Source organism: Rattus rattus, chromosome 3 (assembly GCF_011064425.1).
Source record: "Rattus rattus isolate New Zealand chromosome 3, Rrattus_CSIRO_v1, whole genome shotgun sequence".
Lineage (NCBI taxonomy): Eukaryota > Metazoa > Chordata > Mammalia > Rodentia > Muridae > Rattus > Rattus rattus.
This window is the reverse complement of record NC_046156.1, coordinates 122319554-122335619: the sequence shown is the minus strand read 5'-3', so window position 1 is coordinate 122335619 and position 16066 is coordinate 122319554. Positions and strand designations below refer to the sequence as shown.

The 16066-nt window shown below is 44.2% G+C and overlaps 1 long non-coding RNA gene across 1 annotated transcript; it reads right to left on the bottom strand.

Moving 5' to 3' along the window:
• Positions 1–1291: 1291 nt before the first annotated feature.
• Positions 1292–7255, bottom strand: LOC116895551. The gene is made up of 2 exons (XR_004387286.1): positions 7099–7255; positions 1292–1629 (listed from the first exon to the last, which is right to left on the bottom strand). It is a non-coding gene; the product is annotated as an uncharacterized LOC116895551 (long non-coding RNA).
• Positions 7256–16066: the final 8811 nt, after the last annotated feature.

Here is a 16066-nt window from a genome sequence, read left to right as displayed (position 1 = left end):
AAAAAAGAATAAAAAAAAAAAAAGACCACAAGATGAGACTCAGAGACGGTCAGTTGCAAGCTTGATGTGTAGTAAAATTCACATTTTAAAATCTACTACATATACGCCCTTTCCAATAGTCAAGGAAGGATAAGGCATTAAATGTAAATGTATCTTTTTTAAGTTTTTATATTCTGGATTAGGCATGGCAGCACAGCATTAACCTCAGCATTTAGAAGGCAGAGAGAGGCAGGTGGATCTCTGTGAGTTCCAGGCTGGCCTGGTCTACAGCATGAGTTCCTGGACAGTAAGAGCTAAACGGAGGAACCCTGTCTCAAAAAATAAAGTATTTTCCTGTTGTATGGGCATGTATTTTAAATGATCCAAGAGGGGCTGGGGAGGTGGCCAGTCAGGAAAGTTCTTGTTACCTAAGTATGAAGACCTGAGTTTGATCTCTCACACCCATTTACCACCACTCCCACATAAAAGTCCAGCACAGCTATGCATACTGATAATCCAGGGTAGGGAGGCAGAGACAGACAGACAGACAGACCAGACAGACCAGACAGACAGGCAGACGAGGGGCGGGCAGGCAGATGAGGGGCGGGCAGGCAGACAGACAGACACACAGAGGCAGGCAGGCAGACACACATGTAGACAGACAGACAGACACACATGCAGACAGACAGACACTGGTGAGACATGTTTACAAGCCTTACTGTTACTTTTTTCTAGTGAGCACTTCTGTTTCTGGTGAGCATTTCAGGTACCTCCACAGCTCTCCCTGTTCACCCTCTTGTCCAATGAAGCATCTTATCTTTAGTTAGCCATGCTGTCTAATATCAATCGTCTTCTCCTCACCTACCTCTTTTCAAAACTGAGGTGGTTTAATTTGTCTTTTTTAGACAGGATCCAATGTAACCCAGGCTTGCCTCAAGCTGACTTTGCAGTTAAGGATAACCCTTAACTTCTGATTCTTCTGTCTCCACCTCCCAAATTCTGGGATTGCAGGCTCGCTACCACATCCTATTTATACAGTGCGGGGGGAAGGAGCCAGAGATTCATGGATGCCTGGCAAGGCTCTCTCTGCCAATGGAGCCACATCTCCAAACCCCAGTGCTCTTTCTCATTCTTCTGTCTGAGTCAGATTCCTCACACAGCTGAGTGGCCTGCCCCTGTAGTCCCAACTACTCAGAAGGCTGAGGCAGAAGAATCATTTGAATTCAGAAGTTTGGAGCCAGCTGGGGCACCACAGAGAGACTCCATCTCTTCAAAGATTCTATTTTTGCTATGAAAAGTAATATCACTCACATAAGATGTAGAATATTTACTTCGAAATCCCTCTGAAGTCGTATCCCTCTGTGGGTAACCAGAGTCAGCATTGGGGGAACCTTGCTGGTCTCTCCAACTCCAGTTGGTGTGCCACATTTTTATTTTATTCATGGATGTGCACACATGTGTGCATGTGCGTGCCCACAGAGACTAGATGAGAGCATCAGATCTCTGGGAGCTGGATGTGTGCTTGCCGGAGGTGGATGTGGGAATTGAACTGTATTCTTCAGCTAGAGGCATGCTCTCAGCCACTGAGCCATCTCCCCTCCATCCGCAGGCCTTTTCTTTACTCATTGATCACCTTTTTCTGTAACTGACCTATGGAAGGATGAGAGAGTGAGCCAAGAGAGGGGCTAAGGCATGGCTGGCACGAGGCAGGGCAGGCTGTGGAGCTTAGCTGAGGGAGGGATCCTGTAAGGGAAGAGTTAGAACAGAACAAGCCTCCTGAAAGAAGCCACTGAGGTCAGGCTCAGGTGCGGCCTACACAAGCAGACAGGAAAAAAAAAATTTTTTTTTATTAACTTGAGTATTTCTTATGTACATTTCGAGTGTTATTCCCTTTCCCGGTTTCCAGGCAAACATCCCCTTCCCTCCCCCCCTTCCTTATGGGTGTTCCCCTCCCAACCCTCCCCCCATTGCCGCCTCCCCGACAGTCTAGTTCACTGGGGGTTCAGTCTTAGCAGGACCCAGGGCTTCCCTTCCACTGGTGCTCTTACTAGGATATTCATTGCTACCTATGAGGTCAGAGTCCAGGGTCAGTCCATGTATAGTCTTTAGGTAGTGGCTTAGTCCCTGGAAGCTCTGGTTGCTTGGCATTGTTGTACATATGGGGTCTCAAGCCCCTTCAAGCTCTTCCAGTTCTTTCTCTGATTCCTTCAACGGGGGTCCTGTTCTCAGTTCAGTGGTTTGCTGCTGGCATTCGCCTCTGTATTTGCTGTATTCTGGCTGTGTCTCTCAGGATCGATCTACATCCGGCTCCTGTCGGTCTGCACTTCTTTGCTTCATCCATCTTGTCTAATTGGGTGGCTCTACATGTATGGGCCACATGTGGGGCAGGCTCTGAATGGGTGTTCCTTCAGTCTCTGTTTTAATCTTTTGCCTCTCTCTTCCCTGCCAAGGGTATTCTTGTTCCCCTTTTAAAGAAGGAGTGAAGCCTTCACATTTTGATCATCCGTCTTGAGTTTCATTTGTTCTAGGCATCTAGGGTAATTCAAGCATTTGGGCTAATAGCCACTTATCAGTGAGTGCATACCATGTATGTCTTTCTGTGATTAGGTTAGCTCACTCAGGATGATATTTTCCAGTTCCAACCATTTGCCCTCAATTTAATTTCATATAAAGTCGTTGTTTTTGATAGCTGAGTAATATTCCATTGTGTAGATGTACCACATTTTCTGTATCCATTCCTCTGTTGAAGGGCATCTGGGTTCTTTCCAGCTTCTGGCTATTATAAATAAGGCTGCGATGAACATAGTGGAGCACGTGTCTTTTTTTTATATGTTGGGGCATCTTTTGGGTATATGCCCAAGAGAGGTATAGCTGGATCCTCAGGCAGTTCAATGTCCAATTTTCTGAGAAACCTCCAGACTGATTTCCAGAATGGTTGTACCAGTCTGCAACCCCACCAACAATGGAGGAGTGTTCCTCTTTCTCCATCCTCGCCAGCATTTGCTGTCACCTGAGTTTTTGATCTTAGCCATTCTCACTGGTGTGAGGTGAAATCTCAGGGTTGTTTTGATTTGCATTTCCTGATGACTAAAGATGTTGAACATTTCTTTAGGTGTTTCTCAGCCATTTGGCATTCCTCAGCTGTGAATTCTTTTGTTTAGCTCTGAACCCCATTTTTTAATAGGGTTATTTGTCTCCCTCGGTCTAACTTTTTGAGTTCTTTGTATATTTTGGATATAAGGCCTCTATCTGTTGTAGGATTGGTAAAGATCTTTTCCCAATCTGTTGGTTGCCGTTTTGTCCTAACCACAGTGTCCTTTGCCTTACAGAAGCTTTGTAGTTTTATGAGATCCCATTTGTCGATTCTTGATCTTAGAGCATAAGCCATTGGTGTTTTGTTCAGGAAATTTTTCCAGTGCCCATGTGTTCCAGATGCTTCCTAGTTTTTCTTCTATTAGTTTGAGTGTGTCTGGTTTGATGTGGAGGTCCTTGATCCACTTGAACTTAAGCTTTGTACAGGGTGATAAGCATGGATCGATCTGCATTCTTCTACATGTTGACCTCCAGTTGAACCAGCACCATTTGCTGAAAATGCTATCTTTTTTCCACTGGATGGTTTTGGCTCCTTTGTCAAAAATCAAGTGACCATAGGTGTGTGGGTTCATTTCTGGGTCTTCAATTCTATTCCATTGGTCTATCTGTCTGTCTCTGTACCAATACCATGCAGTTTTTATCACTATTGCTCTGTAATACTGCTTGAGTTCAGGGATAGCGATTCCCCCTGAAGTGACAGGAAAAATTTTATAGCAGAGTAAGGCAAAGGGAAATAACCTCAGACCAAAGTGCAGGGTCGGATTGAAGAACCAGAAGAAGCCTCTGAGGAAAGCGATAAGGATGTATCCTCCATGGTGGCTCCAGGGTGCACCTTCTCTGAGGGCAATTAGAAGTTTGGTCTCAGGGGAGCGAATGCTATGTTTCCTCTTACTTCTTGGTCCTGTAGTTTATGCAGATATGTAGAACCATGTAAGTGCAGATGGTATGACATGACAGTGGGATTGAAGTATCTAGGGGACAAAGGGACAGGTGGGTGTAAGGAGTGGGAAAGGGGAGTTGCACCAGGACATTGCTTAAAGTACACCACATACTTGCAAGAAAATGGCCTTGTGTAGCCCAGTATAACAAATCAAATCCTTAAACGTGCCTCAGGGCAAGAGTCTCTGGTACACAGCGATGCCGATTACCGTGTCGTTCTCCTAAAACTCACAAGCCAAAACCCCAACCCCCAATGCCACTGTTTTTTTTTTTTTTATCATATTATTTTATTTTGTGCATGAGTATTTTTCCTCTACCTACATCTATACACCACGCATGTGCCCACAGAGGCTAGAAGAGGATGGGTTCCCCTGGACCTGGAGTGAACAGGTGGTTGTGAGCCTCCCTGCGTGTGCTGGGAACTGAACCAGGGTACTCTCGAAGGGCGGCCAGCACCCTTAGCCACCGAGCCCTCCATCGCTCCGGCTTCTGCCGCTCTTCTTCGGTAGTAGAGGCTTTGAGGAAATAATAAAAATTAAATGACGTTGTGGCCTCTCAGAGTTCATTGAGGTCATGATGTGAGGCACCATGTACTAGAGAGAGGCCCTGGGAGGAGGCTCCTGTGGTCAGCAGGCTGACATATCATCCGGAACATCCGGCTTCCACAACCATGAAAATAAAAGTTGTGTGGGTTAAACTACCTGCCCTGTGGCGTTCTGTTACTGTCAGCCTCACAAACCACACAGGGCTTATCATTTGGCTTGGAGCATTTCTTTGTTCTTACTAAAATAAGCTTTATAAGAGTCACTCTTCCCGGGCAGTGGTGGCCGCTGTCTGAGATCCCAGCACTCTAGGGGCAGAGGCAGGTACATCTGTGAGTTCAAGCCCAGCCTGGTATACAAAGTCAGGGCAGCCTGTCTCAAACATCAACTACAACAAGGACAAGAATAAGACCGACAATAACAACAACCCCAAAAAGTTACATCTTAAAATTATTGAGTTGTTTTTACCCTCCTGGGCTCTCAGCTTCTGCATCTGAGCGAGGAAGACTGGCCCAACTTCTGTTTTCTGTGGTTATTTAACTTGACCGCCTTAAATCAGTACTTATGGTTTCAGAATGTTTGCTTCCATAAACTGTTCAAAAGTCATCCTTAGCACTCTGAGTGACTTCCTCGGAAGGCGCTAGAGCAAAAATCACGACAAAATGGGCATGCGAAGGCCATGTATACAGTGTCCCACTTGGGACTGCAGTTGAATTCTCACACATGGGTTAGTTACTACCATGGCCACCCATGTGAGGGGAGGAGACTGGGCAGGGAGGAGAAACCGACTCCAGGTCGTACAGATGAAAAGAGGCTATCCTAAGCACAGAACTAAGTTGGGAATCGACTTAATTTCCTTAGATGTTTGACCTTATTATTCAGCCGCTAAGAGGAAGTAAAACTATCTGGCCACTTGTAGAAGACTTTATTTTTAGACGTGACTCACAATTTCAGTGGAAATTGAATTCTGTGATGAGCGTTGGCCTCCATCTCTCCAGAGTCCAGGGCTTCTCTGCCTCTTTCCTTCCAGCTCCAGAGCATACATGGCCATGCGTGCCTAACATACTTACGGCACCAGCAGTTTCTGGGTGAGAGAAAGCCAAGCCCACCCTTCATCCTGATGCCACACACCTATCTTTCGGATGTCTCTCTGTTCTTTCCTTAACCCAGCAGGGTTTTGGTATCTTTATTGCAGAAGTCAGAACCATGTGGCTGGAACAAGACCGTGTTCACGCTCTAGACTGAGTTATGTAAATTCCAAAAAGCCGAGGACAACTTTTTCTTCCTCTTTCTCAGGTTAGTTGTTTTGGTGATACCTCTGGTGCTACCTACAGAAGATCCTCAAGAAGCAGTTCTGAGCTGCAGGAGAATAAACGGGGACTGCTTTTCGTATCAAAACCAAGAAAAAGTAGTCTCCTATTTGACCAGTATGATGGACTTTACAGGGTGCACGGGCTTAAATGAATCAGGAGCTTGTAGCGAACAGCTCTGTAAGGTAGGAAGGGAAAATATAAGTATATGCACCAATCCACCACGTATGCACTGTTTTGGAAGCGAGGTCTTTAGCCGTGAAATGGTTAAAGCACAGAGAGGGCCGGCTGTGTCTGGAGGGAGTGTTTATGCTGGGAGACAGGAAATGTGAAGTCAATGACTTGTGCTGGCAGAAGGAAGACCCGAGGGGAGGGGTGAGGAAGCAGGATGCCAGAGGGAAGATTCTTCGTTTTTCTTTGCCTGGAAGGCTTTCTTTCATGATTGGAAGAAGCAAGATATTGGCCAGAAAAACCTCTCCCATTGCTTCAGAGAAGCTTAAAATGAGCCAAGCGCAGAGTGAAGCTAAAGTTGAGAGACACAGGCGCTGTGCCCAGAACACAGTCCGAACCTTAACATTTGAATGGGGCAACACAAAAGTGGGAACTGAGATGCCCAGACATCTAGCAACACAGTTGGTAAAGCCCTCTTACATAATAATGATAAAAATACTTAACATTTATTTAACATTTTTACACAGGAGTGCATGGAAAGGTTGATGGCCGTTATCTGGTGAGATTCTCAAAGATGATGTGAGAGCAGTCTCTGCTTTACAAACTGTCTCTCTTCACAAACACATACACGGGCTTGGCAGGCTAAGAAGTCTGCCCGAAGTCACCATTTAAATAGTTTTCTCATGCCAGAGTGCGAATTTCAAAAAGTTAAAAGGACAATGTTTTTTAAAACGTGCAGTAAATGGCTTAAGGTTTAATTTACTTCTGTTGTGAGAGACCCAACTGGTTCAGCAGGGTGTGTGTGTCAGTGTGTGAGACCAGTGAGAGGCAAATACTGGATAAGATTGTGCAGTAAAATGGAGGAATTGGAAACTGACTAATACTTCCTAGAATAAACTCCAAACTTAGCATTCTTTCCTATTTGTATGCATATTATGTTCTCCTATAAGACAAAACATAATTTTCAACGTATAGTCTTATAGTGCACATTTAATTTTAAAGACTTACACCCAGCTGAGAAAACATATGTTCCCTAACAACCAGATGATCTCAGGTGGACTTACCAGACAACGTGTGGATATCTGTGTCGCTTCTAAGTCCCTGAGTTGGCACCATTGCAGCGGAGGTTAAGAGATGGGATCGTGTACAGACATAGAATCTCATGAACTGAATTAGTACCTTTGCCTCCTCGATTCTTGTTTTTTGTTTTTGAGAGAAGCTCTCATACTCCCAAGCTGGCCTTGAACTGACTTTGTAGCTGAGGCTGGCTTTGTACTGATGATCCTCCTGCCTCCACCCCGTCATGTGCTGGAATTACAGCAGTGTGTCACCTGCCCAGTGGATTAGCTCCCTTTTAAAAGCACAAGGGAGTTATTTTTTCCTTTATACTATGTGAGGGCTCAGTGAGGCTGTCTTCTGTGAATCATAAAGTAGGCCAGAGGCTGAAATCACCACTGCCTTCATCCGGGTTTGGAGCTAGGAGGAGCTAACTTCTGGGGTTTATATGCTACCCAGCCTGTGGTGTTTTGTTGTAGCACCTTGAGTGGATAAAGACAATGGATTGAGCTGCCTTGTGTTCTACAATGGCACTGGCCATGTAGCACTTGACAGTGACTATAGTGGACTGAAGGAATGATTCTAATTAGATTAGTGTCTTATGACTAATAACTACTACACTCGCGAATCTTGGTTGTCAACTTGACTACATCTGGAATCAGTAAAACTCAAGACGCTGGGTGTTCCATACACACACACACACACACACACACACACACACACACACACACACACACACACACACACACACGTGTATTCAATCTATCAGTCCTGTTCCTCTGGATAACCCCACCTAATACAATACTGTGTTCATTTTGTGGCCCATCGCTTTGGAAGAACTTGGTCTACAGAACACCTAAGTGAGTCCCATGTGCAAGATTCTTCGAGGAACATAGATATAGGAGATTTTGGCATGAGTGGCATGAAGATACATTTCCTATCCATACCCTTCCACGATATTACTTCTTCAGACCTATTATCTCAGGACTTCGAGACCAAATCACTTGGGATGGTTTCAATATGAAATTACTTCCCATAGGCTCGTGGGTCAAAGGCCTGTAGGCTCTATTTTGAAAGGCGAGGGAAACTTTAGAAGGCAGAGTCTCTCTGGGGGAAGTAGGTTACAAGGCGGTGCCCCTAGATCCTTTTCTCTCTCTGCTTCCTGTTTGCCATGAAATGTGTGGCCTCTGCCACGGGTTCATAACACCATGATTCTAGATCTACAGATCCTTGAGCTCATTAAACCACAGCACTGGAACCTCAGAAGCCATGAGCTATGAGCACCCAGCCCCTTGAGGTGTTCATGGCATCTATTCGCCAGCTCCACCAACCTCAGCAATATGCTTGTGAGAATTTTTCATTTGGGGCTGACTAGGCAACATTCCTCCCATCCCTCCTCATAAAGTCCCAGGGATAAACCAAGGTTTGATTATATCAGCATTCACATGGAGGAACCAGAGAGCTTAATAGACTCATTCACAGAGCAATAGCTGAGGAGTAGAGCAAAAGCATAGATGACCTCAAAGCAGCCACCCTGCAGCATGAATGATGGCTTCCTTCTTCCCCTAGACTTTCCAGTCCATATACTATGACCTCTCTTGGACCTCAAGGCCATGTGCAAATTAGGGCAGAATTACAAACATCTTGTCAGGACAGGTGGCCACATACTCAGGTCATTCCTATGACCCTCCTGTTCTCTCCTACGGTGAGGAAGCTCAGCAACCAACACTCCAGCTATGACTACCCCTTTGCAAGCAGGCCCAGCCAAGAAGGTGGTAGCCTGGTTCAGAGGATGTCCTGTATAACATAACCCAGGAGTGTAGTGTTACCTTCCAGTACTATAGATTTTCTGCTTGGGAGGTTGAGGATAGTTCAATGGGTAAAGTGCCTGTGGTACAAGCATGAGAACTAATTCACATAGAAGCCATGCATGGTCCTTCTATTTGTAACCCAAGCACTTGGGTGGAGGTGGGAAGGGCACATATTTGATTCTCAGGGCTCACTGGCTAGCCAGTTTAGCCAATCAGTGAGTGGTGGCTCAGTGGGAGATTCTGTCTCAAAATGATAAAGTGGAAAGCAACTGAGAAAACACAGGATGTTGACCTCTGACCTCCCCAGACACACACGCACACATACAGACATATCATACAGACATATAGTCCTGTGCTTGTGTGAGTGAACACACAAAACATACATTCACATATACCACTCCCCCCAGCACACACATACCACACAACACAAATTTCTGCTTTAAAACTTCTTCCTCACATCTCAGAAATGTGTTAGTTTGAATGAGAATGGGCCCCATAGGATCACACATTCAAATTCTGGTTCCCAGATAATGGAACTTTTGGGAAGGATTAGGAGGTGTGGCTATTGTCTGGAGGTTTCAAAAACTCGTGCTAGGCCTAGTGTCTTTCTCTTTCTGCCTGCACTTTATGGATCTTATGTGAGCTCTCAGCTACTCCAGCACCATGCCTGCCTACCTGCCTGCTGCTATGCTTCCCTCCATGATGATAATGGACTGTCTTAGTCAGCGGTTTATTGCCCTGAAGAAACACCATGACCAAGGCAACTCTTACAGAAATTAATATTTAATTGGGGATAGCTAATAGTTCCAAAAGTTTGTAGTCCATTATTATCAATGACAGGAAGCATGGCAGCTTATAAGCAGACATGCTACTGGAAGAGCTGAGAGTTCTATATCTTGGCTTGAAGGCAGCAAGGAGAGACTGTGTTCCACACTGGGCAGAACTTAGGCATAGAGGATTTCAAAGCCCACCCTCGTAGTGATACACTTCCTCCAATAAGGCGACACCTACTTGGACAAGGCCACACCTCCTAGTAGTGCCATTCCCTGTGGGCTAAGCATTCTAAAATACGAATCTATGGGGCCAAACCTACTAACTATCACATAAATTTATCCTCTGAAACTGCAAGAAACCCTTAAATACATGCTCTCCTTTGTAAGTTGCCTTGGTCATGGCATCTCCTCACAGCAATGGAACAGTAACTAAGACAGAGAGTAGCATAGCATTACGTTCATGTGTGCAAATGAGTTTCAACTTATCTTTAAACAAATGAGTGGGTTACTGTGTATTGAGTAATAGCATTTTCCCGGGATGTAGAATTGCTGATTCTGGAAAAGGAGGAGGAGAGAATTCCACTTTGAAATAACCCTTGGATTGGGCTCCTTTTTCAAGTCTTCTGAACCTTCTTGATTGAATTTTGACAGTAGGCGACATGTTTTGCTGAATCTCTTATTGATCACTTAGGACAGTTAGCCAGTCATTGACTATCAGGAGATGCCGTTTTGGCATCAGGAGCTGCCCTGAGCTATTCCTACACTCTGAAGTGTCAGTCTTCATATACTATATAAAAACTAGTGTGTGACACTCTAATATAGATGCAGTCTGACCTAAGCTCCAGTCCCTCACAGGCATGTGAGCTCTGGGTTCAAGACTCTGGATCCGGGCTGGAGAGATGGCTCAGCGGTTAAGAGCACTGACTGCTCTTCCAGAGGTCCTGAGTTCAAATCCCAGCAACCACATGGTGGCTCACAACCATCTGTAATGGAATCTGATGCCGTCTTCTAGTGTGTCTGATAGTAAATAAATAAATCTTTAAAAAAAAAAAATACTCTGGATCCTTGTGGTGACTGTTCAAACCCACTTTCTGGCTTCCATGCCGTCCTTGCACCTCTGCAGCTTAGGTAACTTAAGCTACTTTTTAGCTTGGTTCTGGCAGAGCGCCCTCATGCAGATGGTCCACACACCTAGTCTCAGTCTCAGGGTTCCGCCTGGCTCACTTTCCTCCTCCATTTACAGCTTTCTCATTGAAGGAAAAGATAAGCCGTGATGACATTTCTACACAGGCATGTGCTCTTGTAGACACATGTGCACAATACATAGCTAAAAACAAGTAAAATAAACTCTTTAAACATTTATCATGTGGCAAGCTAAATCACAATTCTGAACATTGTACTCCTCGGTCAGTTAGCAATGGTGCTATTCACCCACTGGGAGAAGTCATTAAGAGTTTGCTAGTGGCCAAACAGACACAGCGGAGTACAAAATAAGAACTTCAAAACTGAAAAGATACCAGCAGAAATGGAGTATCTGGGCTGTCCTGTGACTTACGGGTACAGTGCTTGCCCAGTGGGTGTGAGGCCCTGCATCCCCTGCATGAGAAAAGGGTCTGAATTGGAGAACTAAAATTTTCTAACACGACAGGAAACTTATATTAAAACAAGATGAAACCCACCAAAGTGTGAAGGAGTTTCTCCTCAACTCTAAGGATCTGTTAATTGATCTCACACATAAAAATACATTTGTGGGCTGGCAAGATGGCTCAGAGAGTAAAAGCATTTGTTGTGCAGGCCCAATGAAGTCAATGCCTAGAACATGCAATGGAAGTGAGAACTGCAAGTCATTCTCTGACCTCCACATATGCACCATGGCACATGTATACCTACAGTCATAAAGATGTCATACATTCATATACAATAATAAATTATATATGCAGGTGTATACACACACAAGCATATATACACTTGTCAAATATATAATGTTGGAAACCTTTGTATCAATACAAAACAGAATTGGTGTCATATAATTGATCTGTCTATGTATAAATATATGAATTAACAATGCTGATTGAAAAACCTCAAATATTTTTGTGTACTTATTTTAAATAATTCTCTTTCTTTTTTTAAACTTTATTTATGTATGTGAGTACACTGTCTCTGTCTTCAGACACACCAGAAAAGTGAATCAGACCTCATTACATGGTTGTAAGTCACCATGCTGTTGCTGGGAGTTGAACTCAGGACCTCTGGAAGAGCAGTCAGTGCTCTTAACCACTGAGCCAACTCTCCATCCCTTAAGTCATTTTCTAAGGGACGTAAGCCCTCCATATCTGTGGTTTTCCCATTTGCAAATGTAGTTAATCACATATGTATCAAAATAACCCCCTCAAGAGAGCCATTTTCTTGAGGGCTGTAGCCTCTGGTAAGGCGCCCACACCGCTGTGCATGCTCCTGTAAGGACCCGAATTAAACTCAGTGGGATATTGTTCTAGTTTGCTTTCTTCTACTGTGATAAAACACTGGCCTAAGCAAGTTGGAGGACAAGGGCTTACTATTGTTTACTGATTCCGGTCCATCGTTGAATGAGGTCAGGGCAGGAGCTCAAGGTAGGAACCTGAAGCAGAGACCGTGGAGGAACACCGCTGACTTACTCTCGCATGAGACATCAATCCTGCCAATGCTTCAGAGACCCGCTCACAGGTCAGTCTTACAGCGCACTCTCTCAACCGAATCACCCTCTTTCCTGGTGACTCCAGTGCCACACTAACCAAAGCTAAGCAGAGCTACTGACCCTTCCTCATCGTCACGCACAGGCACATCGCTATTCGACCATAGTGATTTTCTTGTTTTTATCTAAGGCCTCACGATATAAAAACATGATGTAGCTTTTCAGTTTCCACAGCCTTTAAAAATTCCAACATATAGAAGACACGAGTCTCCTTCAAAATCCAAAACCTCTTACCTGTTGTGTAAAATAAAAACAATGCTTTCCTGACCTCAGAGGGAAGAACCAGGGCGCCATTACAGTGAGAACAAAGCAAAGCCAACATCCAGAAGTGTAAATCAAATTCTATCTCAGTGTCCAGCGTCTGGGACTTACGTATGACCTTCCAGGCTCCAAAGGGCTTGGGTGGCTCCTCTCTCGTTCTACCATTTGCAGTAGACAGCCTGTGTCATAGGCTCAGGATGGCTCCACTCCACAGCGTCTCACGAACCTGACGCCTCTCATATGTTGCAATGTCCACTGCAACCGAGGCCGCGTCTCCACCAATGGCTTCTCCACACCTCTCACGTGCCAGTTCTCAACTTCTCTACGTGACGTCCTCAATCCTGGGGTCTCCACTGCAACCGAGGCTGCACCTTCATCAATAGCCTAGCTCTCGGGCTCTCTAAAGAAGAGACTGACCCTGACGTAGGGTCCATTCCTTAACTGCTCTCGGTGGTCCCTTTCAAGACCAGTACCACCAGTGAGACTGCGTTTGGTCACAGATAATTATTTTGTGAATGGATTTCCAAGCCCTTTGGAGAAGCCCAGAAGAACCGTGAGTGACTTCCAGAAGTTAGGCACTAAGATTCACTGTTAAACTTTTGTTTCTCTCTGATTTAATTGTGGCTGTGCCCTTTCGGAGTTCTCCCCTCATGGAGTAAGAAAATATTTAACTTATTTTGACTTTGCAAGAGCTCACAGTTGTGAGAGATTGGAGTTTGGGAGATATTCTGGAGTGTTAGAGAGATCGGGGATATTTTAGAGAGGTGTGAACTTTGTAAGAGACTTTACATGTTCTAAAGAGATTTAACTTTTAAAGTGCTTGGATTTGTAAAGACTATGACTTTTTAAAGTTGGAATGTTGTATATCATGATATTAATATTAATATGTAATTGAGGCAATGAAAAAGAAAGGGAAAGTTTTATTTTAACTGCATTCTGTTTGTGTGTTACATTAACAAGCAGTCATACTTTTATGTTTTATGGACATTTTTCATAAACGTCTCAAGGCCCTGGGAATCCAAAATCCATGTCAACTTGACATACACTAGAATCGTTGTAGAAAAGGAAACCTCAAATGAGAAAATACCCTTATTAGATTGGCCTAGGAGGAAGCCTGTGGTGCATTTTTTTTATTGAGGCAGATATGGAAGGACTCAGCCCATTGTAAGCGGTGCAGCACCTGGGCTGGTGGTCCTCTGTGCCAAAAGAAAGCAGGCTGCTAGGCAAGCCATAAGAAGCAAGCCAGTAATCATCAGGCTCCCTGTCTCCAGGTTTCTGCACAGAGTTTTGCTCCAGCGTCCCTCAGTGATGGATTTAATAAGCTGTAAGGTGAAATGAACCAGTCACTTTTATCACAGCAAAAGAAATTCTAACTAAGACAGAGACTCTTAAATATCATCAAATTCAGCTACCAGCCTGATGTGGTCTTGACACCCCTGGACGACAGCTTCTGTGTGTGCGTCCTGAGGAGACACTTCCCAGATTTCTCTTCCGTTAGGCAAGTGTCGTCTTAATCGGGCCGAGTTTTCGGCTCCAGTTGAGCACCATCAATTGCCCTGGAAAAGCACAGCTTTCCCTTGGGCCATGCTGGTGTCTTATTACTCACAGCACATTCTTAAACCTAAGCTGAGCAGGAGCCTTACACTGAGCTTCATGAGCCAAACCCAGGTTGTCGGCATTGCTCTCATACCACCATCCAAGCCCCTACACTAGTACTTCTTCAAGGTTTAAGCCCTGGTAGCTCAAAGCTCCAAATGCTTCCCCAACCACTCTCTCCCCAAACAACACATCTGTGTCCACAGCAGCAACAGACCACTCTTTGGTACCAATTTCTGTTTAGACAGACAGACAGACAGACATAGTAGAAGGGGAACTTATAGGAAAGAAGCGAACCAATAAGAGTGGCGGGGACAAGAGAGAGTAATGGGGGGGTGAATGTGATCAAAATACACATATATGAAATATCATTATGAAACACTTCTTATAATTAATATATTAATAAGAAACCTTTTTTTAAATTTTTCAAAATTTATGCACACAATGAACATGTGCAGCTTTTCTTGTCATTGTCCCCTAAACAGTTACATTAACAACTATTTTCATAGTATTTAAACTGTTAAGCATTTAAACTAGAGATGGCTGAATGAGTGTAGGGGATGTGAGCACATTATGAGCAAATGACGCCATACTCTATGGGTCCCCGAGGACTTGTTTTGGTCACTTCACTGGGCACTGGTGTCCTCTCACAGATACCCAAAATAGATCTGGTCTCCTCCATGCCTGTCTTTAAGGTAAGTAGGTCTTTCTCTTGTCTTTACAACGTTATGAGCCACATCCAGCTGCTCTCATGTAGTTCCTCAGTGAGAAGAATGGTGCGTACGGAGAGGACTCTGCTGTTCTTGCCAAATGCAGCCATGGAGCAGAAAGCTGCAGAAGCAGAGATGGGAGCTCATTCCTGCACTGCGAAGTCTGGGCTTCTGGAAAGAGAATTTCATCAAGATGAAAGTGTTATGAATGTTAAATATCGTGCCTTTGATTCTAAAAGAGGAAAAATACGTATGTTGTCCTTTCTTGGAGTCTTGTGTCTGGTCACTACCCTGGTAACTCTTCTGAATGGAAACTGACATCCAGGGAGGAGGAAGAACAATGCTGGGGGCTGCCTGCCATGCCTTCTAGACAACCCCACAGACTCATGCAGGCTCTACCTGGCTTAAAAATGAGCGTATTTTAAAAAAAATGAGCATATTCCATTCATGTTCTATGTCATGGATATTTTTCATAAACTCCTCAATGCCTTGGAAATCCAAACAGCATCCAAGTTTAATGTAAACAGATGACAATTCATTGTTTATTAACTTAGGTGTTCTGTGCCACCATTACTGCCAAGGAGCAGCAGAAAATCCCTAAATAACCAGAACTTCCTCCTTTGTTCCAAAAGTAGTTTTCTCCAACATTTTATTATATAAAACCTCAGACATAGTAATCTGAAAAAAGGTTACTGGAGATACCCATGTACTTTTTTTTTACCAGATTCTTTCATTGTCAAGTTTCTTTAACAGCCTTATCATCGTGTGTCTGTCTGTCCATTTGTTCATGCATCCAATCAGGCACCTGTATCTATCACTCCCCATCCATTCACCATCCATCCATCATCTATCATCCATCCATCATCTATCATCCATCCATCCATCCATCCATCCATCCATCCATCCATCATCCATTCATCATCATTCCATCATTCATCATCCATCCATCCATCCATTCACCCATCATCCATCCATCCACCCATCATCCATCTATCCATCCATCCATCCACCCATTACCCATCATCCACCCATCCATCATCCATCATTCCATTTATTCATCCCTCTACCCATTCATCATTCATGTATCCATCCAT